We start from the raw sequence: 27,738 nt of genomic DNA on the forward strand, positions 1-27,738 counted from the left end.
TCAGTCTGGTGACACGCACGAAGACTTCAGTTAACTACATTTCTTCATATACAACTAAATTCATTAAAAGTCGTTTTGAATTGTAAAGGTGTATGAAGAGGACACATTCTCACCTGCAGGTGTCGACGAGGCCGTCAAGCGTGTCCTCCGCTATGGTCAGGTTGACCGCAGCTTTGGTACACTTGTCAAGCTCCTCACCCTTGGCGACCAGACAGTCTTCGTGAGCCAAGCCTGGCACAAACAAACAATTTCATCTTTAAGTATGCACAAATTTTAATGTTATTGTGTATCAGTTTAAATTTAGTCATTTATCATTAATCTTCCATCCAAAGCACGCAAACACGCCCCCTTTCCACCCTCGACAGACACGGACAAAGAGTTTTTATTGTTCATTTAATAAAGATAATATTTAAGATGAGTTAGTGTAACGGTTTAAGATAATGACAAGCATAGAAATAAACTTTATTGACTATTTGGCGAATTTTTTTTTTTAGGTCGAATTAAATAAAATATTTCGAGTAGCTAAAACCTCTCGAAGCTTCCTTCAGTAGTTGATTGATGTCCTAGGGTTAGTGTTTCTCACATTTCACACATCGCACAGATGCCTGGGTTTTTGTCGTCTGCTTTCTCTCAAATAGACCCACCACCTCACCGACTTAAAGTTTTTAAAGTTGTTATCAGTATATATTTCTCAGGATTACCTTCTGTATCTTCAGCAGAAAAGTAATACAGAGTCCGTTCTTTATCAAGCTGCACAAAGCCGACACAGCTGGTGCTTCTCAGTTTTATTGGTCGAGTGCTTCTTGACATTTTCTCTCAGAAACCTTATCTCTCACTCACTGGCAAGACCGTTCGATCGCCTGCGTACTCTATACCATGATTAATAAAGCCGGACTCAGACGATATTGGGTAAAAGGCGCGGGGAAAAAAACTGGTCCACGTGTCTGGAACATCAGTGGGATTTAGTTTTGTCGATGTCGATGTGTGTGAATTTAATTTCGCAGATTTTATTTATTTTTTGCTGAGGGGCGTTGAGGGTAGAAAAATATTCGGTGAAGGTTCCATAAAATCGTTCATATAGTTGACCTGGTTAGAAGTTTACCATCAGTTTTATGTGTAATTCAAAATGGCGATGATGACGACGACGACGACGATGATGATGATATCTTGCAAGCGTAACAAATGAACTCTACAAATTGATTTGTTATTAATAACAACAACAAAAAAAGACCATCAATAACTGTAATTACCTACAAAAAAGATTTTAATTCCAGTTTTGAAGATGGTTAATGAGCTAAGTGATTGGGCAGCGCGTTTGATACACATGTGACGTGGTTTACACGTGTGTTTGTGTGTGTGTTTATATGCTAGTGAACTCCTGAATCCTTGACTAGCCCTAAACTTGCCTTTTACAAGCAAAACTGTAAGACTGAGTCAACAGTGGCCAACCAAGTCCTGACAAGACCTCTTGCACTCAAGTCTTTCTCTCATTACGTGGAAATGTCGAGGCTGGAATGAAAATTGAGGGTTTGCTGTTTGCTGTATGAGATTTGAGGAAACATTATCTTGCGTAAACACAAACCCAGTAATTTCCAAGAAATAATAATCTGGTCGGTCGTTAAGGAGAACAATAACATGTTGCCATCTGAAGGTCAACGTGGAGAGACGGAGACCACGTGACTATCCCCTCCCACATGCGTGACTGCTCTCTAAAGTGAAAGAACACATTAAACCCAAATAATACAAGCATAAAACAAAAAAAAAGGAACAAACTTTTAATCAGTCGACATTGGCTTCCAGCTCATTTTTGTTCCCTTATATTTGATGTAATAAAAAAAAAACATGTCGGCAACATCCATAGACATGTCACTACAATGACAGAAAGGAAATTTTACCAGCGTGAAATAAATTAAACTTGGTTATTTTGTGGTTTGAAAAGCAAGTAAGGTGAGCTTCGTTCGACATCGTGTAGCTTCCGCCCGACAAAGGGCTCGATGACCCATTCTGCGCATGCGTGGTTGGAAGTCTTGGAGGATCAAATTCAATATTCTGCGTTCCGCTTGAGGTTCACCTCCATTGAGCGCATCCTTGGGCGATGATGGCCGATGTCAATTGAAGAGAATTGATGTTGTGAGCATGGCCAGCAGCGCTTCTGATGGCGACGAACTGTGGAGCTCATCAGGGACATGCCAATCACTTGAGTTTTGTTTTTTTTAATTTGGGATTATTATTATTTTTTTTAGTTTCCTTCGCTGTTCTGCACAAACAGTTTGGTCAGTTGCATCTTGAGTCGAATTTTTTGAGACCAGCAAAACTTGATTATAATATGCGATGAAGATCTGGCCATGCATGCAAAACCACAGAGAGCTGACAAGACAGGAAGTCTGGTAGAAAAAGCCACAGGAAGAACAAGGCCAGACAAGAAAAACAAAGTGCGATCAGTAAAATTAAAGTAAGAAAAGGTAAAGCAAGGTGATTCAAGGCTATACAATAAAAAGTAAGACAAGGCAAAGAAAAAGAAAAACAATAAAATGCAAGGAAAGGCAAAATAAGATATACAAGCAAAAAGGAGGGCAAGACAAAGAAAAATAAAGAAACGCACAGCAAGACAGGACAACAAAAAGCAAGGCAAGACAAAAAAATTACTGTGTATGAGTACGCTCTTTACAAAGTTTGCATTATTATTATTATTGTTAGTACATCCCTTACCCTTAAAAGTCGTCAAGTATCATACAAAAATATTCGTTTGACTCCCATCAATGCTTCCATTTCCATCTTACCCATCTGTTTGCCTCCCCTTCCTCTTTTCTTCAAAGTCTCCTCCCCAATCCCTCTCTTCTCTCCCCTGCCTCCCCTTCACTACAGCCATTCTCCATGGCGTCTACTGCCACAAGGAAGGCTAGTGGACGGTGACATTCCCCATGGGACTGTCAACATCTGACTGTCAAAACACATTCACTGGACGCCACGGTAGGCTTGTGTGTTCGGCTTTAATTTACGGAAGCAGAAGAGCTCCACAGACTCCCTGGAGAGTTATCTTTCCTTTGTCCTCCCAGATTTCGATCCACTTCAGGTATGCTTGTGCTTCCTTGACAGCGGCGTGTGGTTTATAGGGCTGTTATCGCTGTTTGGCATGACAGTTTTCTCCAGTGGCTTACAGCATTACTTGTATCCCTTGTTACCAGTTTTTTTTGTGTTTTTACACCAGGCGACAACACCAGAGGCATTAGGTGGCCTTAACCGGAATTTTCTGAAAATGTTTTTGTTTCTTTACTTGCAGTTACCCATCTCCCTAAGTCTGCATTACCTGCCAAACAGTTTCTTCCATCAATCTCAGACTAAGCTAGCGAAGGAGGAAGCGAAGATTCCAGAGATTTCTTAGCTTTCTTCTGCCATCATACACGCTGTGGTAAAGTTATCTCGATGGAAGACATCTGTAGTTCTAACCCATACCCAACTCCCTTTACCATTCTAGAATGTCCCTGTTCTCAGGCCCTTGAGGAGTATATACTGTGTAAATTTTTACACTTCTCAATTATATATAAACATCTAAAATAGGTCAACGTGCATTAAATCCATCTCCTTAATTCCTGAGTTTTGACTGGGGTGGAAGTACCTGATGATACCATCAACGCTTTACACACACAGGAATACGCAACGCACGCACACAAGTATGCGCACATACATAACATCTAAATACATAAACAATCGTATAATAATTATATACATAGTTTATACACATACATATACACATATTCTCTATCCAAACACTTATACAAACAAGACATTTAGATAAGGTAAAGCACAGGTGGTGAGAGAAGCCACATCAGAGACTGGCATCACATGGCTGAGGGAGGAAACACGAGATGCTCCACAGCGGATGCCTCCAGAATTTATTACAGACCTCGGAGTGGGGTTAATGTTTGTTAAGACCTGGTCTGCACGATCGCAAACATCCTGGTTTTAAAAGAGAACAAGAAGGGAAGATTTTTTTTATACCCATGGGAGCAGCTTACCTCTAACCTCTCGTGACTGAAATAATTCTCCTGCACTTTAGTCCTTGCCACTCCCCCTCCACAAAGAGTTTCCTCCTCGTGGAAATATTTACAGGAGATAAACACCTGTGAACCAGAGAGCGTACAAGGAGCAAGGATTTCTGAAGTCAGGTAAATATTAGTACATGTGTAAACAAACTGAGCCATGGTCTACCCGAGGTCGTATCAACGGGTGAAGGATAGGAATGAAGACATATAAACGAGACTTGCTCGGTGAAATGGAAGCATGAATGTGTTGGTAATATATGAGGCACGTGGGAGAGTTGCAGCACGCGCCTACACACACACACAAATGCACACACACACAAACGCACACACACGCGTGTCTATTATGGAATTAGTTCATTGTCCCGCTGTCACCTTGTCTCTACATAAAACTGCTCATAACACAAAACGGATACTATATAATTTTATATGTCTGCATATATCTGCTAATGAACTGACATATACATTCAGATAAGAAAAAAAACCTTCAAGTTGGTAACATCCTTTATAACGCATAAAACATTTATATAAATAGTAATATTTATAGATTATGACTCGATAACTTATGTACAGATATATTGTGTGTGTGCAAAAAAAACAAACACTAAGTTAAAAGCAGTTATAGGGTTAGTCTAATTTGTTATTCAAGATTTCCCAATTGCTCGGCTAATAGAATGAAAAAAACTCGCCTATTAGACCACTGGACATTTCCTAGAGGATGAGACGAAAGAATAAGCTGGGCAAATGGCGCCAAGCCCGTTTTTTACGGGAACACGGGCAGTAATATGCTAATAGGCCTGCCGAAGCAAATCCACAACAACATCTCCATTTGTTTTCATTCAGTAGAACGCATGGGTTCCTGTGGCGATCTTGTAGCAAAATCAATGTCTAGCATCAAATGCCTTTTCGAGGTTAATGAACTGCTTCCAGACATCGTGCTGGAGCAGATGATCTCAGTGTGAAGACAGCAGAGGGCGATCGTGTAAAGGTCACCCCACCACCACCAAAAAAAAAATGTGTCCTTTTTCAATAAACAGAGGACTAAACAATACAATGAAACCTTATTCCTTGCTACTCCTCGAAGAACATAAGGATTTAACAACATCTGTCCAACGGACCGGTTTTGGCCCGCCTCCCTCCATTCAAATGGGCCCATGTGGTTCCAGTATCCTTTGCCTCGCTCTTTACTGTTTTTTCCAAGTCTGTTTTGGACTCACAACTCTCCTCTTGAGGGTTCCAGTCAATGGAGCTTTCATACTATCTTAAGCATCACCAAACGCCAGAAAGAGACGGCTCCCAAAACCTTTTTCCCACACAGCCGTCCATACATTAATTGTAGCCCAAGTATATAGCTTGCCCTTGCAGATTAACAAAGTTATGTGATAGTCTTTGTCCGCTTGACTTCCACATTTGGTCCCAAATTCAAACCTCTGTTGGCAAAGAAATAACAGTCTTGCATGTTGCACAGTATTTGCAAAATGGCGGTATCTCATTTCGGTTCTCTCCCCTGCTGCTGCTGCTGCTGCTGCTGCTGCTGCTGCTGCAAATAATAGAACACTTGCTCTTCGTGAATAGCAAGTATCTTGAAATAACTAAAATTTTAGGAAGTAGGAAATACGTATTTTAGAAATGAAATAAGACGAAGAAAAGTATACAGAGGATAGAAGCTGCACTCTGAAAACTTCCAGCTTGCATTAATTATGCTTCTCAGATTGTCTGCATCGGATAAAAGCAAAAGATATGAATGTAATAGCTTTCTTCTCAACATTTATGATCTGGGCAAAGCAGACCTGTCACAATAAAATAATACCATAGGTGCAATCAGTTTATATGAAAGTAGTATCAGCGTGAGCCATCAGTATCATCCCCTTGGGGCTGCCTACATCCTCGTCTGTGCTTTTGTTTGATTAAGACCTGAGTGCAGTGCTCTCTTGTCCGTCTACCATCTGCATCTTCTCAACAAACTCCAGAAACTCGAAACTTCTGGACTGACGATTTATACTCCAGGCACGCAAATAAGATCTTGCCAAACCTCTTCTCTGTATTCTCTAATGGCCTCCTGTCCAGACTCGAGCAGACTAGAAACTTGCTTTACTTTGCTTTCGGTTCTTTACAAGCTCTGTCCCTCCTTTCTTTTCTGATTTCTCCATTCCCTAGACTCCTAATAGATATATCTTCGTACTTCTACTGACAATGTCAGCCTTTATTTCCATCAGCATAGAAATCATTTCACCTTCCTCTGTCGTATCATATGCCTCGAGCAGACGATAGAATATTCAACATTTTCTGAGAACACATCGGTTTAAGAAATTTTTTTTTTCTGGTCAGCCATTCTGTGTATTTTATCTCTATACCTCGACTTGGTTGTCGTCTGCTGCTTTGCTTTGGTCTAGTTCACTAGCTCTGACTCAAGTTAGTTCTAGTTCCGTTGAGAAGTTTTTGAGGTTCAATAAGGATTTGTCAGACTTTTGTGGAAGTAAATTTGTGGAGAGTTTGGCACCGTGGGTTCAAGGACCTACGAGCCATTGAAAACTTGAGCGTCTGCAACTTTTACATTGTCATCCTGAACACCATCTATCAACTTTTCTATTGTAGCAAACTTGGAAAGGTGAAAAAAATAAAATACGATTTTCTCTAAATTTTTCGAACTGCACTAATACACAGGTGAAATGCGAGTATGTTGGTGTATGTAGTTCTTTTTTCTTCGTATGAATTCAGATGTATCTCATTGTCTGAAGCCGAGGAGGATGTAGATAAGAGGAAAGGTCAGACAAGATTGTAAGCTTTCTTGAGATTCGTTTTGCTGCACGTGACTACAAAATTAGGGCTTAGCACTGGTTTCTGAAAAAAACTTATAGAACATTACATTGTCTTTAACGAATTTATTACCTATATCAATCGGATAATGGGCGAGCTTGCGATAGATTTTTGCAAATCATTACTTTGGGATGAGGATGCTTTGCAGCTGGTGTCAGAGCATCTGGGATCTTCTATCCACCCTCAGTCATATTATTTTCTACTCTTATTTATAACACATTCACATAGTTGTTATTTGTAGTTTTGGAATTTTAAGACTTGGACTGTGATTACTTCCTGTAAACATATACTGTTCAAGACCTACTTTGTTCTGTGTAATGACCTTTTTTTTTATCAGGGGTGTCCTTAAAAATAATTTGCTACAACTACTGTGGCCTTAAGATGAAAGATGGAGAAGTAAAAAAAAAACTTGTATCTTGCAAACAATTCACGGTAAAAACTTATTTCTTGGACAAAGTAAAGCATCTCATTTTGTTTCTTACGTCCAGTATATTAATTTGTAATTATCTTTGTGTGTTATCATCATCATCATCATGATCATCATTATGGCTTTTTGTTTTTGGCTTGTTTGTTTGCCTGCCTGTGATGGCGGGGGTAGAAGTGCTGTATAAATCATGTCTATTATTTATGCATGTATACTTGATGCTTTCAAGGGGTGGAAAGGCCTCCAGCTGGGGGAACTAGTGAATGAGGTGCAGGGTAGGCGCTTTCACCATTGCTGTGTCTCATCATACTCCTTCCACCAACGACTGGTCACAGTTTTAAGGGACAGAGAGAGGAGAGAGAGAGGTGTTTGATGCTTCCCCGGGGTTTATAGGGGCTTCAGAGGTGCTTACCTTCCATTGTCTTACCATGTCTAGCACAGTTATTCCTTGTTCAACAATGCAATTCAATAGAATAGAATACAATAAAAACAATCCAATACATTTCTATATTCTAAAGCAAGTTTTAAGTTTCTATTAGGGATGCCGTGCGACCTGTTAACATCCTATCAATGCCCGCATGCCTTTTTAGTTACCGAGATTAGTTTGCCATGTTTTTCTGACCTTTTTTTCGTTAGAATATAATTAAATGTCGGTGAAAGGACGTAAATAACAAAAAATATCAAAGAATTAACGCAAATTGTAAAACAAACAAGCCGTTTACAGTTACTTTAGGTGAGAAGAAAATGTGAGCGAGTGATTACACTACAGACTACACCAACAACGTTCGCCTCTGACGTTGTCAACGTTGTAAATTGTCGTTATTGAACCGTTTGTATGTCTGAATGCGTCCAAAATAAACCTGAATGTTTCTCTTTCTACAGCAAAACTTCATAATTGCCTTGTAAAATCAGAAAAAATAACATTTTAACCATTAGGACGTAAGTAGAGACGTCCAAGCCAGGTTGTTGTTGGAGTGTCGGTCCTCGAGCTTTTAATATCTAGAGTAGAAAGTTCATCTACGGATGCCACAGAGACTTTAGATAAACTAATTTTTTGGCCTCAGCTACAGAAGGCAAATTTCGCGTCTTTGTACTCTCTGCATGTCTGCTTAGTAAAGCACTTCGCTTAATTGTCTGGCAAGGGAGACGACCAGCCACGGATTTTATCTCCCTTGACTGCTGACAGAGCACCCACTCTTCAATCTGTCCAGAAGTCTCAAGCAGGTCAAGCACACGATAATTAAATTAAGTAAATAAATTTCACGTTTACGCATGCGTATTTCAAATAGTCCGTGTAATAATTAAAAACAACAAAACAAACAAGCAAAAACAAATAAATAAACAACAAACCCACACAATTTCAGGTCATCTCTCAAAGCCGTTCATCGGTTGTGTCTCAAAGTACAACACCTCACAAGATTTGCTGATTTTTCTCTATTTGGTTAACAAATGTAAGTCGCCATGCTTAATTAACAATGCTTTGTTCAGTCCACAACCTGTAATGGCGGTTCGCGTGGGAAGCCAAAGAAAAATGTCCGGTAGTGGGTGTCGCTGAAAGGACCTGAGCAATCTTTGGGGTTGCGTAGCAGATGGTGGCACCGTTACAAGACACATACTCTAATTTTATTTCACGTGATCGCACGTTAGGGTTTTCATTTATGGCACATTCATAAGGGCATGAAAGAAATAGTTCTGATTTACAACTAGCAATGAAATCAGACAACAAAATAATAGTAAGTCACGTCACAGTAATATAGATATCATGACCTTTGCCCTTGTGCGTCCATTGTTTTTTTCTGTTTTCCTCGATGTAGCTGCTTACTGACTTTTAGGGATGATTGACAAATTATATACAGTATTTTCGATACATGGCAATATCCTTATTTAAATGGTCATGATAAAGATCCTATAATTACTGGGCATGAGAGCAATGAGCTGCAAGTGGTTCAACCATATCTAAAGTCAGGGAAGATCCATCACAAAGTTTTTGAATAACTCCTGCCTTCTCCACCCGATGCCGACTATTCTCAAAGACGAGTGCCTTAACTTGATGATTTCCAGTTATCATTCGTTATCAATAAAACGTTGTCGACTAGTGCTATACCCCTCGTAAAGTGTGCTATCGTCACCCAACTTCTAACGAAGGCAAATCTCGAAATTAATAACTCAGAAACGATCGCCCTGTTTTTAAGTTCCCTTTTATGTCCAGAACCCTTGTAAAGATTGTGTTGGTCAGACTTCTGATCCCTTTTCCAACAATTATCTACTTTAACCATTTATTCAGCCTATCGCGAGAATCATTCGATAGATGACATGGGGGCTAATGACTTGTTAGCGACATGATCACATCTCCTGTCATTGTTGGATCAGGCGACTTCGTTTTATACACTAGAACCTTGACATCCAGGGCTTTCGTGCTACTTACTGGACTCTGGACTGATTGTAAACTGGTTCCAGTCCTGCTTGATTGACTCATGTCCTCTTTTGTTCTGCTCCGGTTGCTTTACTGCAATTCTCCATTCATCAGTCTCTCTAACCACTTACTGAACAAACTTCAAAGGGTTTACAATGAATCCGCTCGTGTTGCCTTCCGAGGCGTAAAGAAGACCATGCTACATCTCTCATCCGTGAACTTCACTGGCTGCCACTGTTCTCACTGATGACAACATCACCACAGTGCCACCGTTGTCATTCTCTTGTCCTTTGTCTTCGAAGTGTGACATTCGAAGCCTTCAAATCCTGCCTCAAAACCCATTCTTTAAGAAATATCACAGATGATGATACTGTTCTTCTCACTCCTCAGTCTTTCATCCATCGAATAGTTTTTGTCCTGGTATCATCGTTTTGCCAATGATAATGTTTCTTGTATGGTTGTCTGTCGGTTTGTTTGTAGTCTTTCGTGTGCAGAAGATTGAGCTCGCATCAACAGTGGGAAATTCATTTTACTGATCTAATAGTAATAATTATAACTAGAGTACTTGATAGGAGAAGTACGAACCATGTGTTCCTTTCTCTAACAAATCAGATATCCCATGTCGTTAACCTGAACTGGTATCACACCAGATCAGACCATTAACCACAGGACTAAGTAGCCTCCTTGTGTTCGTGGTGATGCCAGACATTAAATCTTGTTACAAACAGACGAACTGGTTGCACCGGTCTGCCATTGTCAGTCTTATCTGTTCATGATGGCTCATTATGTCTACCTGGTCAGTCACAATCCCGTGCCGGGACTCAAACGAAGGTGAGGTGAAAGGGATGATTATCTGTGAAATTGTTGTGCGCTGATGCTGGTAAATCCGAATGTGCGGCTAATGAAAGCTTTTCATCCCGAGTCGACATTAGACATCAAGCGATATGGAACGAGGCGATGCTCAATTACATTCAATCATCCGAGACCTACATAATGATAAATAAGCATCTTCGTCGATCGTGAAAATACCTGATCGTCACAAAAATTGCATCCTCCTCCTCCTACTCATCCTCATCATCATCATCCATTTATGAGCCACTAGTTCTCGTAAGTACAAGCACGTGGACACACGCACGCATACAGAGAAAGAAAGAAAAAGAAAAAAAGAGAAAGAAAAGATTGGTAAAGACAGATCTAAAGATGAAATAGTTTAATTAAGAGAGAGCGAAAAAAGAACCGGAACAACTCTGCCCCAACCCTTTTTTCTTGTAATTAAAACTTTAACTTTCTACGAAAACGAATCTCTGCAAAAGCTTTGCAATTTTCCGGACACAGGGAATCTGAGAAAATCTTTCTTTGCTCGTTTGAAAGTACAGGACCGAGAGCATCGCTGGACCGGGAAGAGCATGCATGCTGCATCCAGACCGCACTCAAAAACCTTCTCATCGGCAATAACAAGATATTGCTTTTCCTTCCCTCTTCCTCGGCTGTTGGAAACATCCATACATGTCATGAAAAGAAACAAGATGTGAACAGAATCAGCACATCACGTCAGCACACAGGGTCACAATACGGATTTTTATTTACATCCGTGGTCCATGGCATGTTCCCCTATCCTCTCCATAATAAACTCGCCATTTCTCCCTATCTCCTCCTCCTTCTCCTCCTTCCTCCTCCTTAAACATTACTCCTAATTACGCCTTTCCCATAATGCTAGTCCTTTGTCACACCCTACCTTTGCAATATCATGTTACTCTCAGGTCTTGTTCTTGTTATTTGGTTTCTTTTTGTGTTTTCTGTATTTTATTTTATTTTTCGTTTAAGTATGGTTGTTTATTCTTTTATAGTTCATATTATATTTTTTTTTGTTTTCCTGTCCCTCCTATATTGTCCATGTTTCGTTTTTGTTCATGCTATGAGCATGATCCTTAGGAGTGTGAGTGCGCCCTTTACAAAGTTTGCATTTATTGTTGTTGTTATTATTATTCCGATTCTACATCTTTCCATCCCAATATAAATACACACAAATGTACACACTTTATCAATTCATCTAGTTCACCATCTTTAGTATGGAGCTAATCTGCTGAGTGTCTTTTTATTTTTTGAAGTTAGCAATAATTGAAATTAATAAGAATAAGGGTTGTGAACATATTATAGTAAAGTGGCAAATGACTTTTAGGTTGATCATCAAATTACAATTAAATAGATGATGAAATTCCTCCCCTAGTCCCAAATCATTAGTGCTACAAAATCTACAGAACCTTTCACTTCCAGGAATATCTGTTTCTCTGTCGTTATGCACTGGAAAAGGTTACTTTACTCCATGATCTCAATTTTACCAAAGGCAGATAACCAAGGAGGAACAATATTTAAGCAAGGTTCTAGAAAAAAAAACTTTTAAAACGTTTTATAATTTAAATATATTTGAAGTCTCAGCAAGGACTAACAAAACAGAGTAACATTTAAAATGGCGTTACCATGTGCACGTCAGCTCATACTAAAACACATCCCTGCTGACAACATCCTCCAAATCCTTATCAAGACACTGAAGTTGATTGCTGGCGCGACATCTAGTGGTCGATTTTTCATTCCTGTGGAAAGCTAGACTACATTCCTATTGATTCAAGCTCTCGTATTTTTCTCTCAGCGCGTCAGTGAGAAATTCGATTCGTGAGACAGATTTCAGTTGCTGGTGACGAATAAATTACTGTCACCCTCCTGGGGTCGCGCGTGGAGCTCGATGATAGCAAACAACAACAAGGTAAAAACAACTTCTTCAACATTTCCTGATTTGATGAGTTACATACTCGGTTATCTCCCTTGTTATGACGTCACAATTAGCGTTCTGACCTGCTTGGGTTCTGATGACGTCACCAATGTCATTTATTTGATGACGTAAAATTTCAAAGTGTGACGTGATTGTGAAAATAGCGTAATCTTAATCTTGGAAAGGTTGCTAAGGTATGAGAAGCTTTATCGAGGATGTTTGTGTGTGTGAACCTGCTGGCGAACTAGGGGGACACAGGTGGGAGGAGGGCAGTTGCTCCCTCAAAAAAATATATATATATATACTGAAAAGGCAAGAATATCTTTTCTCCTCTCCCCCAGGCATTGAGATGTGATTCTTTACAAAGAAAAAAAAAGTAAAGGAGCTTAGAGATAAAGAGATGAATGACAAATGACGAATGACAAATGACAAATCTTTATTTACGAGGTTACTCGAAAAAGCAAAAGTTATAGCTTGTTAACTCTAGCCCTTGATCTAAAAAAAGGACAGAGAAAATACTTTTTTACTACAAAAGACATTAATCAAAAAGATGCAGAATTTTTAGTTTTGGGGTTTGTTTTTGGCACTCTGACTTGCCGACTTTGATGTGATTAATATGATTATAAAATCTTATTCTGAATATGACATAATTTTTTTTATGATTGCGATAACCAGGTGACATTTTTCAATGAGTCTTGTTTCTTATTCATACACCCTCCATTTTTGTTTTCTTGAGCGAGTGCAATGGAATGTACGTAGTAGAAGAGACAAGATGCCGGATCGGTCGAGGCCCGGATCAGCAGAGACCGCGCTCCCTATCGGCATCCAAAGCAAAAATCAAGCTGAGAGATGGGACATCCATTGGCACGTAGAACGTACAAAATTACACCACTGCGACAAGGTGTAACAACTCATCCACGAGCTTCAACGATACTGGTGGGACATTGTGGGTCTGGTGCAGGTCAGATGGACAGGATTGGAAAAAACAACAACGGACGACGACCACAAACTGTGGTACAGTGGGGAGGACGCCAGAAATGACTATGGGCTTCCTCGTGCACAGTAAGATGGCTGGAGCCGTCATCAGCTGCACACCCGTATCCAGCAGGCTGATCTCCATACGTGTATCAGAGAAGCCCACACTGTCACCCTTGTCCAAGTATACGCTCCAAATCATGAAGACAACGAAGGGGAGGAGCTTTCATCAGCAACTAGATAACGGTGTGAAGGGAGTTTAGACCAAGGACATCATCGTTGTAATCGGTGACTGAAACACCAAGGTCGGCCCAGACACCTAAGAGCAATGGCCAAGGACGGTGGGTAAATTTGGTTTTAGCAAAACCAACGACATAAGCATTAGACTTCTAGAAGTTGCTCGGAGCAAGAGACTCAGACCTTAGCCAATGCCTTACAGCCCTACTAAAATATCAAGGACAGCCACGTGATACTCCCCAGACGGCTTGGTCCATAACAAAATCGACTTTATTCGGCTGCCGAGACGTTTCGAATCCAAAAATCAACAAGGCTAAGATGAGGAGGACATGACCTTGTTCTATAAAGAACCTAAAACAAAAGCTGAAAGTAGAGCGACTCTCAAACACCCCACGAATTGGGTTTTTGGTGCAAGACCCAGCTTGTCACATCCTTATAAAAAAACATCTTCAGCATCATGGGGATCTCTACCACAAATTTATAGACTTTAAAAATGTATTTGACAGAGTCTGGCACGTGATGTAAAAATTTTAACATCGAGGAAGGTCTCGTTTATTTCCGAAGCGCTTTACATAACAGCTCAACGACTGCAGTACTGCTGACTAAGAGCTTAGTTTCTCACCACAGCAGGTGTACGTCAAGAAGTCCCCCATCACTTCTGCTGTTTAATCTCTTTTTGAAGAACATCGAAACCCTCCACAACCACCATACTTCCATTTCCATTGGTGGAAGGCCGATCTGCATCCTACGCTTTGCAGACGACATAAGAGTCACGTAAGAGAGAAAATAGATAACGGTGTGTTGCTATTCGGAAACAGAAGCACTTTCTTTACACAACGAAGGTTACAGGCAGGTCATCGGCACGCCACGAGCTCTGACGTCAAACAGCGGTATTCAAAAAGCGCCCTCTATGTATGTCGCCCTGTTTGAGGGGTTTCGTGACAGGCTTGTAACACGAGATGTGTGTGCCCATAGATTCCACAGTACAGAATAAATGTATGATCTACGCTCTGCCGAAGCCATAAAATGGCCGACAGGTTTTAAGATTACTTCCCTTTTCCCGATAGTTTCCCTTGCTTTGCACATCTCGCCTTCTGACCTGCCCAGAGAACCTTGCATGTCTACCCACGCAGTTTTAATTTTTCAAGAGTATTGTGTCTCTGACGGTTTGTCAGTGTTTGTAAATGTTCTCTTTTTCTCTAATTTTCACTCACCCCAGTTGTTTTTTTTTTTACTATAATATTCCCTACACTGCTGGCGCTAGTTTCCACCTGACACTTTCTTTTCATTGCCTTTTGTTTAAATATTTTACTTCTGCAATTTTTTTGCGTGAACCACCTGCCTTAGAACTTTCTCCTGTTTACCTAAGTTTTTTTTCTGTTATTTTGTTGTTTCTATGAAAAATAAATCATTCAAATTTTCTTGCACACGTTTTTCCCCCGAGAAAACCTGCAGCAGAACCACGTTGTAATATTTCAGCAAATTTATCAATGTCATCGACGATTGAGCATTGTGTATTTGGGTCACGTATTGATTGGAACTTGTTTGTTTTCCAATGTTTATTGCATCCTGTTCTTTATTCTTCAATTCACTGTTGCAAAACAAGTGAAAGCTGTGCCAGTGGGTTGTTTTTTAAGATTACAGCTAAATCTAACGAGAGTTGTTTGATGAAATGTTATTGTTTATATGTTGAATGTATCCATGACATGCTTTAAAACAACACAACACACACCATTACATTGGGAATAGCTAACGAGTGGGGACAATGTCAGGGTGGAAATGCGTTGATAACGTAAAACTCTAACAAAGGAGACAAATGTCTGATGTAACATTCTAATAAGGAGACAAATATCTTTCCACTCTCTCTCTCTCTCTCTCACCATCTCACAGACACACAAGCATTCATTACATTCATATTAATTATCTTTTCATATTATTTTATGAAACAATCTGCAATTCATCGACATGTGCTGTCGAACATTTATATTCATTTTTAGAAGAAAACAAGAAACTATCGCAAGGCTTCTCCCATTAGTCACATACTTAATTAAAAATGTATTTTTTCTGCTGCTGCATTAACATGCAAAACATTTTTTCTCGCAGCACAGGGATCACGACTTCCTTCCCGAAACCCCAAGCTGTCATGGTGCAAAGGAGTTCACACAGCGAAATAACATTAGACTCGCTGAAAATTCTGCAAATAGTTCTTGAAGTTTGTAAACTCCTGCTGTTATCTGGTTAGAGCAAAACAGCTTTACTTTGTTTTTTTTAAAAAAAAATTGTCAGGCAGTTTCTGTGATTATTACTTACTGTGCTGCTTTCTTTTCTTTTTAATATCATTTCTTTCGAACAGTTGTTATTTCTTCATGTTTTAATTGCTTACTTTCCTTTTCTGTATTTGTTTATCAACACAGGCTTTTGTCCTTTCCATCGAGCCTAGCATCATGTCTAACTAACTGAAAGATAAAGTTGAGTTGACATTTTGTTTGACGGAAGGCACTAGCTGCAGGAGAGGTAGAGAAATGTGCGGATGTCCTGGACAATTGTCACTCGATGGCGGGGTGATGCGGGTCGGCGTAAAAAAGTGCCCGGATGTTGTCGCACGTGCTCTCTGATCATTTGAATCTGAGGCTGTTAGGTTGTTGATGAGGAGGTGGGAAGGGGCTGTGGTCTCGGACATATTTTTGTTCCACGGACCAGCAAAAACAACTTCCGTTATACTCTGCTGCTGTTTCCGCCAGGTAGAGAGGCAGAAGTGAGGAGAGTGATTAAAAGGCTCTGTAAAATGGAAAGGTTGAGGCGCTGGTGATTTTGGTGGTAGATGGCTCCCAGCACGATATGTTTGGAACTGGGCTTGACGTCAGCAAACGCTGTCTAGGTAACCGAGATAAATCGGAAAAAAGGTTTGATGAACACGATAGCTGACAGCGATTTTTAACCGAATATATGTATGTATATACCCCAGGTGTGATGCTGATATGGAGATATTACATTTTCAGATGCACTACTTTCGCTTAAAAAAGCTATAGCCAGGGTTATGTAGCTTTCATCTGGAATTCCATTAAACTATTACGGTGATAGCTGTTACAATTGTTGTTGCTGCTGTTGTTGATGATGATGATGATGATGATGATGATGATGATGATGAGGAGGAGGAGGAGGAAGGAGGTGAGGTGATGACTTGATGATGAATGATGATGATCACGACGACGACGACGACGACAATGACGACAATAACTGAAAAACAGAAACAGAATGTAAAGGGTTGTATCACCGTCTGAATTAGCCTGCCTGTTCAGCTTTAATGTGGCCAGAAGAAAATGACTGAAAGCTTTCGGCCGCTACACAAACCTCTAATCTAAAGGGCGGGGCGAGACATCCGGGATCCCGTGAAGACGATGGCCATGAGTGGGCAGCACTAGGAAGTGACCTCTGCCCTTAGGCTCAACTTGACCATTATGAGTCTGTACTTGTCGCGATCTATCCATCAATGCATTCATCTAGCCAGCTTTATAGAAGAAAGATATGCAGACATATTTTCAGACACAAGCAAAATTTACACAGACAAGCACTTCTAAATTTAAGTTTCCGAGTCCTACTCTATTCTTTCTCACGCTCACACTCGTAAAATACAACTTTCTTCCAGCCCCTCCCCTCTCCCACTGACCCCATACACATACAGACGATGAGTGCAGACCAACTTTTTTAACCAACCAAGAGACAAAAGTCTATAGAAGCCACTGATCTTTCCTTGATACACTCATCTACAAACCAGAGCACGATTTTTTTTTTTTGCACAGCTTGGCCACTCCGACAAAAATTGAAGACAGACATCGCAGCTGCTCGTCTTCCGCCTAGACTTCGTTCGTCAAGTCCTCGATAGTTGGTGAACACAACTCACGTTTCATTGCAACGTAATTGATAGATTTGCTCCCCTCCCATCCTTCCCTCTTCACACCCACCCACACTCCCAACACCGAGCCAACCTAAAACAGTTGCTCCGGAAACAAGGATCACGTGACCTGCTAAATATTTGCACACTTTCAAGTCTTCCCAGGTGGCGCTGCGAGAATCTTGGCCCCACAAAGCGTGCCAAACGTCGCACGAGGCAAGGAGGGAGCGATCATGGCGGATTTTTTCCCCAAACGACCTCTAGGCATGATTCTCCGAGACGTTGGGTCTTTTAATCAGAACTTACGACCGACAGAATCATTTTTGTAGTCAATAGATAACCAGGGAACAGTCCTCCCCGCCTTACAGGGGTCTTCATTCAATTAGAGGCAAATGGTTCCTTCATTGCCTGTCGGACACGGTGGGCGTCTGTTTCCTAGTCTCGGTGGTAAAGCTCGCAGCAGTGCGGTCTATCCCTGGTTTCGGTTTATGGACTTGTTTTGATGGCGCCAGGAACGAACCCCACGATAAGGCCGCCATGGCTGTCACTTGGACGCAATTAGTTGCCGAGAGACGCCATCGCGAGGGCCGCCATAACGGGGAAGTGGAGCGTTCGGAACCTGGGACGTCGTGTTGGAAGACCATCTTGAGTTACTAAACCATCCCACAAATCAACAGACTACGAGTGGAAGAAGGCAACGACACGGTGCCACGTACAGGTGGAGTGATTTGGAGCAGAGAGATTTAGGTGTCCACACGCCAGGACCTGGCACCAGAATCTTGTGATTTTTGACAGTACAGACAAACCATACCTACATGTACACTTCCTTTCACTTCAAAAACTTTTTTGACAGCTGCACTTATAAATTAACGCACGTAAAAGCTCATTAGCCTTGCTGGCCGCAGGGACAGGGGCTGAGGGGTTCGAGGGCACTTTTTACTAGTGAGACGAACTCACTCGACACCCACTACTTAGGAAACACGTAAAAAATAGAGAAGAAAAAGCTACAAAACTTTTTTAAAAAAGCCAAAAACGGGCACTAGATTAATTAACCCCAAAATAAAAAAAGTTGTTCAACACTAATAGGGTTTTAAACTAGTTTCGAGTAAGAACTATATCTATGTAGGTCGATTTTCACCACCAGCTTCTGTCAAGATTTGCTCTGCGTAGCTTGACAATTGTAGATGTAAATGACAGATGTATATATAGAAATTCTTGCTTTTTTTTTTCTTCTTCTTCTTTTTCTTTTAAAAAAACGATAATTTTTTAAAGAAAGAATAAAAATAAGCAAATGTATAAAACTTTGACATGAGTAGATATAAAATAACATAACAGCACGTGTTAGTACATGGAAGTATCTGTGTTCATGACCTCATAGACCGCAAGGACCCTGTTATCAACATCATTTCAAACATACAACAAAGCAAAAACAATCACTGCCTTTAGAAAACTGCTCCATTTGTTAATTACACAATATCTAAACGACGAACAAAGTGGTGTCTTAAGGAAAAACCAACAATTAGCCTTTATCTCCAATATTAGAAAAGAATATATCTACATTTAATGTCCTAAACAAATCCTGGGCTGCTGTTTGGCTTTCGGAGACTGGAAGGGACAGGAAAAAATGTCTTCAAGCTTTTACAGATAAGCTGGAGCTTTGAGTTAAATTTTAAAAATACAAGAGAGAGGGTTGGAAACATAGTTCTATAAATCACTAGACAGGTGCTTCGTCTCACCTGTATGTAGCAGGAGAAAAAAGAACACAGGAAGAGCTGTCAGCGCTGACAAACAGGTCCATCGGGTCCTGTCCAGCCCTACTGTGGAGCCTTCGGTCACTTTGTCACTTCCAAGCATCTTGAAAGTCGTGAGAAGGAATAAAAAACCTGTCGGGGCAGGTGCAACAGTTCAAACCCCTCAGAGAGAACTTTGCTGCCTGGTGTAGCCTCCGGACTAAACTTCTAGAGGCTTGTTACTATGCTGAGCATCTCTCAGTGCAGTCTGCCTGGTCATCTTTATCAAACTTCTTCCGTAGACTGTCCAGAGAGAATGTTGTTCTCTTGTTTTCTTCTTTCGAAGCTCATTTCGTTTGCAAGAACAACACAGCACAACTTAGAGAATTTTTCACCAGTGATGATGGCGAGACAAACAATGTTGTCTTTAAACTGGAACAGAATAATTGTTTACGAGATTTAAATAAAAGTCAATGATGTATAGTGAATTCTAGCTAATCAGAAAGCATAACAAAATCTCGTACATACTGACAAAAAATTAATGAAAAGAGGGTTAGTTTAGTTCAATTCAATCCATACAAAACAAAGTCTACTATTTCCACACCCCCTTGAACATCAAAACTTAAACATTAAAATCCAGTTGAAACCAAAATGAGCCTGTTGACGATACAGTGCATGGTGTTGTTTTACAGAGAAGCCACAAAAAAACAATAAGCATACCGCAAAAACTTTGAACTAAGGTTTAAAAAATTGTAAAAGGATGCTGGAAGAGGCAAAAAAGACAGAAAAGCCGAAGGAGGTGCAGTGTGCACGTCAGTCACAAGAAGAGTTAACGAATAATTGAGAAATTCTGTCCAAAGCAAAAAAGAATTATTTCTGCTGTGAAATAACAGACGTGGATGAAACGTGGCAGCGCCATCTGACGACGATTTAGTAGCTGCATTAGCAGGGATGGTGATTGTTGTAATACTGGAGGTGAAAGAAATATCAGCTACATGAGCGGGATGCTGATTTTTATTTTTTATTATTTATTTATTTTTTTGTGAACGTGAGTGAAGGCAAAAAACTTTGACAGCCATCGGAAGCGTGACGTCAGCGTCGACCTTTGGAGTCGGAACCTCGATATCAACTTTCTATGTGAGTTTTTGAAAAGAGTATGACGGAAATTAATTCTCGATTTGAACTGCAATAATCCAATCTCATACAAATTTAAATATCTGGTAGCACTATTAACAAAATTTGTAAGAATAATATAAATGCCAACATCAAAGCACATTTGGTGAAAAAGAATTAAGATCAATGTTGTTATTGTGTAAAAAGTGAAATTAATTACTTTGTCTTCATTTACTCATTGTGTGTTTTATTTACAGTTTGTTGTGGATTTATCACGTATTTCATTATTGTGTATTATACAGTTTGTTCTATATCCCCTCTGAAGGTTCTGAGTAAACCTTTTGGAATTTGATTATACATGTTTAAATATTTTTAAGAATGTCTGGAGAAAGAAAGGCAGGGAGGAACAAAAGACTTTTATTACCGTTTAATCCTTGTGGAGTATATGAGACACTCCGAAGTTTTATACATTTTGTATTTGGATAGTTTTTTTTTCACATTTTCGAAATGAAGCGACTGAAGTTGTTGCTTAGCTCAGCTTTTGCCCTTTGCCTTTCAGTCCGTGCATTGCTAGACTAAAGATGTCAGGACATGACACTACATCAACTCTATAGTTTCCTGTTTTAAACTTGTGAACTTTACTATACTCCTCGCTAAATACCAGCTCGATTGTTGAAATAATTTCTGACATGTAAAAATCACTTCGCAAAAGCTTGTCAAAAACAAATTTATTCTCGCGATTTCTGAGAATTGTTCTTATTGGCAAAAGAAATTTTAATATTATCTTTTAAACTCAATAATTATTATTACTATACTAAAGCAAATTGTAATCCCTGTGAGTCTAAAATATCTACTTTTTGATATCAATGTATGATAATAGAATTAGGTCAGTGTCCATCGGTAAGACTTACACAGATTATATGGTTCCGCTCGGTAATAGATGGGTCTTCCTGAAGGCTTGACAGAGAATTGCTCATAGTAGAGAAAATAAATCCCAAAACACACGAAAAAAAAAACAAAGTTTGAAAAAAGTCATCGCGGGATAGTCTCAAAGACAGAAACCCTAGGCTACCATTTCATTCTCCTGATATAATGATCAAGAGATGTATGAAAATGAAAATAGTCCTTTGGGTTCTTATAAAATTTGTCTGTTGTTAGTGAAGAAATTTCTAACCAAGTAAGTGTCCCCTTTCGCGAGTTGTTCTGAACTTTTTCATTACTGTTGAGACCGAGAGATGTCTAGAGTCTAGACTAATCAGAATAACCAACGTGGCTGACATACTTACAGGACACCAAATGAAGAGATGTCAGAAACAGTAATCTCTGATTAATTTTGTCTGTGATAAAAGATAGATGCCTTTAAGCTCCTTAAGTGCAGATTACAGGCTGCGAGATTTTGGAAAAAATGATTGATGGTAGCTTTTTTATAAATGTCATTTTCTAAATAAAACTCTTTCGTCTTCAGGTTCATTTCCCTTCTATCACAACTTAATATTTTTAGAAGCCATCGAGCTCCTGTTAATTTTTTTTAAAAGGTTAGATAAAATGCAAGCTATGAAAACAATCGTAAGCTTCAGCAGACGACAGATGACAACGTTACCTGCTAACAATTTTTAAAATTTAATTTACTTTTCACACAATTTATAAGAAATATCAAAGGTGTTTCTATTGTTGCGAACATGGTGGCCCTAACCTTCCAATCGCATTGCAGATTGGACAAGATGTCGGCAAATAAATTTTGACTTAGCACATCATGTTGACAAAGTCTCTGGACTCCAAAATGTCCCTTCCTCCAAACCTCCAGACTCGTGTCTTGCCAGACATGGGCAAATATTCTATTACAGTTTCTCAGTTAGGAAGACCTTTCAGGCTCCGTGTTCCCCCATCACAAGATGCTCGCACGTCAAGCTTTGTTAACGAGCTTTTCGTGAGAAACATTAGTTAAGTTTAGGAGACTTGTACAGCAAGCTCATCCTCTAAAACAGGTCAAGGTGTTGGGGAGTGCTTCTGAAAATCATTTGTTTGAGCAGGATCATGGTGTTTCTGAATAATATTTCAGAGCTAAAGACAGACTTATTTTTTACCTAGAATCATTCACCTTTTTCTGAATTGTTAAATCAAACGACCTAAATATTGTCTTCAAAATTAGTTTTCTTTCCAGCGAAAGTATTTCTGTCTTAAGTTATAGAGAAGTCAGGATGAATAAAATGTATCAGGTTCTCTGCTTTACGAAAAATGGCAATTAAAGGAGAGAGGATGCAAAGACGGAAAAAAACGAGGAATTCAATAATAAAATATATCAACATCCAGTAGGGAAATGTGTAGCGATGATAAGGCTTCGTCACCCTGGGCCCAGTGTTTGTCTGGCTTTCCTTCATTTCAAATCAGAGATTTTCTTTGATAAACACCAGAAAAATAGACACAAAGAGACTTGGTAATGTCGGTCTCCGGACATGTTTTCCACCACGTGTCTCGGTTTTCACCGAGGAGCTAATAGCATGATTCAGTTCTGTTTAGCAGCGAGCTAGATAGAGCTTTGCTTCTGGTGCCATTATAATCTTTTGATCTTTCGTTTTCTCCCTTTTTTTCTCCCCTACCTCTCTCTGTCTCTTAGTATCTCTCTCTTTCCTGTATCTGCGTTTTCCTTTTTTTCTTTTCTTTCTTATCTCTCTTTCTTTCCCCTTTCTTTCCTCTGTCTCTTTCTCTTCTCGGCCTCTTTTTATCTTTCTTTCTTTCAGGGTGGATGGGAAGAACCTCTGGGGAGGGGAAAAGGGGTAATCGGCCGGATAGTTAATATGGTACAAAGGTCAAAGGTGACCATAACAATTGAGAAAGAAAGGTTACACCAAAACAGTGTACTCTCCATTACTATCATTTGAACTCTGGAAGAAATCCACAGTAAAACAAGAAAGAGGATACATCTATCAAGCAAAATAATCAAATCTTAATTATATTGTTCAAGACTTTTTTGTTAAATTATACAATTAGCTTGTTAGCTATATTAGATAGTTTGTTACTGTATTCATGACGGAAACATTTACTGAACTAAACTACTGAGATATTTTTCAACGTCTGTAAAATTCAGTCACAACTGAAAAAAAAATCTAGGCAAGGCTAAGGCTTAGGGGGGTTCTTTTTCTGGTGAACGTATTCTTTCTCACTGAAATTAAATCCGACGGCAACAATACATAATAAACAGAAAATTGATGAATTGTGACAAAGCCATTTCACTCAGGTCACGCTAGGTGGCGCCAGAAAGAAGCCTTTGACAGACCCTACGAATAATATTCTTTTACCAGAGGAGAAAATATTACAGCATTTCACCAAACAAATGAAGTTTACATAATTTTATCAGAAATTTCAATGGTAGGACAAGTGAAGAAAGCAGATTTAGAAAATATGACAAGCCACCCAAACTTTTGATAATAAAGAAAAATGTGCAAAACCGATTTTAATGAAAACAAGTCAAAACTAATTGTGCATGGTTGTGCATAATTTTGGATATTAATTACGTAAGAAAATGTAAAAGAATTAAAAAGTATGATACTGAATTTAGCATTCAAAACAATGTCCCTTCTGTTGGAGTATAAATGCATAATGATCTTACACAAACTTCTAGTGCCTGATGGTCATAGAACATTGATTCAAACTGAACGAAAATGTCCATTTGGTTTTATATCTTGTTTTTTAGTTTGTTAATAGCATTCTTGATTATCTATCACTACCCTATATAATAATGACAGGGTCAATGTCATTAAAAATTTCAAGTTTCAAAATGATGTTTTCCTCCATCATTTCTCTTCACTATTTACTTCATTTTTTTAAAAATTTGCTCTCTCTTTTCCATCGACTTTTTCTCCCCTCTCTCTCCTGGCTTGTCTTCTCCGTCTCTCTTCTTTCCGACCTTCGTTCTCTCGCGGAAATGATGATCGCAACGCTATTTCCGAATACCACTAGAACACGTCAGCTTCCAGTTCAAATTAAAGGCAAGTGGAGGACCTGGAGTCCATTACACAGCAAGGGGTTATTGCACAGTATGCATGGCCGCGAGCTCTTACATCGATCCTTGAGTTGACCCTCCCTACAGAAACCAGACCCTCCTCATCTCCTCACCACCTCACATCCTCATCTCCTCCCTGGGTGCAGTCTGCAGCTGGCACACTGTTCACATCGACATGTTTTACTAGAATCACGCACTGAGTGAACTAACAATTCTTCTTCAAGGGTATCTTCTTGCAGAGAATTTACAGAGAGCATAAGAAGATAAATTGAAAGTTGAATATTTTGTTTAAAAAGAAACTAATAATTTGTTTGGACTGGGGATAAATATTAGTGAAAAATGTCAGCAAAAACCCTGGTAACAAAATAAGAAACATAGAAATTGGATTCATTGTGTCTATTATTATTTCTACTTGTATTGTTTCAAAACTTACAGAACCTTTGTACTGGTCAATGTTATTGGAGAATATGATATTTGGAAATTCCATGAGTGCATGTCCAGCTATTTTAACAACAATGCAGATGAGTCCCTTTGATCACTAGGAATATTTTACTCTGGCTTGACAAAAACCAAACGAAAGTTTTTAGTGCTAACAAGAACTGATAACAATGCGTTAATTGTTCACAAAGTCAAGTAACAGCAAAATTAGATAAACCAGTTACTGTTGCTTACATTTCACAAGAGTGTTTTTAGAGGCTCGGGAATATTTTCGTCGTTTTGCCGTGGGTGAGGTCTTCTCCGAGATGTGATCTTGGGAAATGGCAAAATGTTTTCGTTGGAAGTGTCAATTTTTGTGTAGGTCGTTGCCACAGCAAGAGAAAAATTCTTAAAGCCTCATGATCACCCCTAATACACATCCATATTCATAGCAGACAGCCAGGACCACCTTCTGTCTATCTTGATAGGACTTATGGAAGATCACATCAAGCCATCTCTTGGCCGTCATCTCAGTCTCGCGAGAGGCAGACACTTTCATGGGATGAGGCTTGATAGATGTGAGCAGCTGAATGTAGATTTGATAGTGTGAACGCCACCAAGAAGACCAGAACACGGGAGGCAACCTGCCACCCAGCATGGTTATCTCCCTTATCGTGCTGATGGAAATCTCTATGTTTACGCCTTTTGACGGATTACGTCGTCTGCTAGCCGCCGTCAAAGTACGTGAAATGAAGATTAGCATTGTTGGCAAACTGTTATCTTGAGTACCAGACATCTTTGTGGATTTCTCATTTTCATTATGGATTTGATACATGATATTTTTCATATCTTCATCAATTTAAAATGTCTATCAGCTTTTCCATTACGAATATACAATTAAATTACGATATAAATTAAATTAATATTTCATCATTTACTCTACCGTTTTCATTAGTAAAGTGTTGTTCAGTTGTTCTTTACGTTTATCGCTGGGATTTCTTCTTTAACTTTTACCTCAGACATACAAATCTTGGGAGTATGTAATTTATCTCAGTATGTTTCAAGAATAAACTTATTTTTTACTACCATTGATTATTGACTGCTTCTGAAAGTGCTGTACATGTCAGGATTTCGATTTTCTTTCAGCTATAAATTTTTTTACCTAAGCTATTTAACACTTTATCTGCCCCAAAGAAAGAAAGAAGAAAAAAAAGGATAAATGCATCAACAACAAAAAAAAAAAAAAGGGAAGGGAGATAAAAAGAGAAATGAAACAGCAAATGAACTATTATATTCAGGTACATGAATAAAGAGAAGAGCAAAAAGTAAACGAAGAACAAAATGCCAACAGTTCGCATAGATACCTGAATACCAAGAGTACAAAAAAAACAGAGAAGGTATCAAACAGTCTAGCACTAACGGTAGAAAAAGCAGACCTGGCTTCAAAGCAATGAGGTCCTCAAAAGGTCAGTGGATGTTAACATCTCCTCACTAAACAGAAGAGGATCAAGGCCACATTCCTTAATTGCTCGACGAACTCTACACTAGGTTACCGCAGACTCTCCTACTAGCACCTGTGGTGTATTCAGCAAAGCTTGATATTCTAATATCTCATGTCCTAGGCCTGGTAAATCTGAGTACACGATAATTGACTTAATTACAGAACGAATGAGCACGCTTGCAAACACCTCACGCCTATCTTAAAAATATCTAAAGGTCTTCATTTGAAGATGCTTGCGTAGTAAAACGTGACAAAGATACAGTAAATCAGTTTCATACTTACTGTTGCTGATTGTCATTTTTGTCGTCTGATGTTGTCCATGTGGTTGAATGTCATCGTTTGTCCCAGTATTGAGAACGCGCTCACTGAAGTTCATCACAGCTGCCTTATTCCTCTCAAGAAACTTTATATTTAAAATGCCAGAACGTTGATATTCAGTAATGGCATTTTCTTGTCCATCGAGGTCTTCCAGAGAGGTTGGTGATGGGGACAATCATCCCTTCATGAGCTGCTGTGCCGATCCTCCGGTGTGAGACTCATGCCAACGCTCTGTGACGTAATATACACGCTGGTTTCCACAACCTTCCTGCCCTTGTTTGCGTGCGCATCTCGTGTTCACAGGCTCGTGCGCACGTGTGGACGCGTTCTGTGGACCAAACGGCGCCAGCAGCCGCAGCAGCAGCTTCCAGAGCTCTCGCCTTCCTCTGCGCGCCACCTCTGAAATTCCGCGCACGCGCAGCGCAGTGGTGGTGGTGGCTACGTCATCTTCCCCAGCGAAGACTCCGGATGGTTTGTTTACGTCACCTCCGGGAAATCATGTCTTGGCCTGCGCTCTCCATCCCATGAAGACCTTGAGAACTAGTTTTTTGTCTAGTCGTTATTGTTACAAGTTTGGCAGAGGTCCATAGACTAAAACACGTACTCACTCGTATCTGCCTTTGTTCCTGTATGCGTGAGAGCAGAATGTGATGATGGGTGGAGTGGAAATAAAAAAAATATATTTGTCTATCTCATCTTTTTTATATTTTTTTTTCTTTTTGCCTGTTTGTGTGTTTTGTCTGTTTATCACTTTGTCTAGCTGTTTGTTTTCCTCTCTGTCTGACTGCCGATCTCCATTTTGAGGCATTTTTTTTTTCACCATCTGGCATGACACACACACACAAGGATGGTAAGACAGGATTCAGGCCAAAGCACTCTTATATGACATAAATCAAAGCCTAATTGATGGATTGAGTGGACTGGAGCTTCGATCGCTGATTCCCTAAAGCAGGCCGTTACTGAAAAATGTGTTTAAGGGCAATCAATCTAATCAAATGGATAAAAAATCAAGAAGAATATTATTTTCACACCAAATATGTTTGGCCTGCATTTAGAATCCGGCAGTCCATCAGTGTTTCTTAATGCATAAAAAA

The 27,738-nt window shown here is 39.6% G+C and overlaps 1 long non-coding RNA gene across 1 annotated transcript; it reads right to left on the reverse strand.

Annotated features, from left to right (window-relative positions):
* Positions 1 to 27,711, reverse strand: LOC112572943. The gene is made up of 3 exons (XR_003101109.1): positions 26,609 to 27,711; positions 19,302 to 19,727; positions 1 to 231 (listed from the first exon to the last, which is right to left on the reverse strand). It is a non-coding gene; the product is annotated as an uncharacterized LOC112572943 (long non-coding RNA).
* Positions 27,712 to 27,738: the final 27 nt, after the last annotated feature.

This window comes from Pomacea canaliculata, linkage group LG9 (genome assembly GCF_003073045.1).
Source record: "Pomacea canaliculata isolate SZHN2017 linkage group LG9, ASM307304v1, whole genome shotgun sequence".
In the NCBI taxonomy this organism is placed as follows: Eukaryota; Metazoa; Mollusca; class Gastropoda; order Architaenioglossa; family Ampullariidae; genus Pomacea; species Pomacea canaliculata.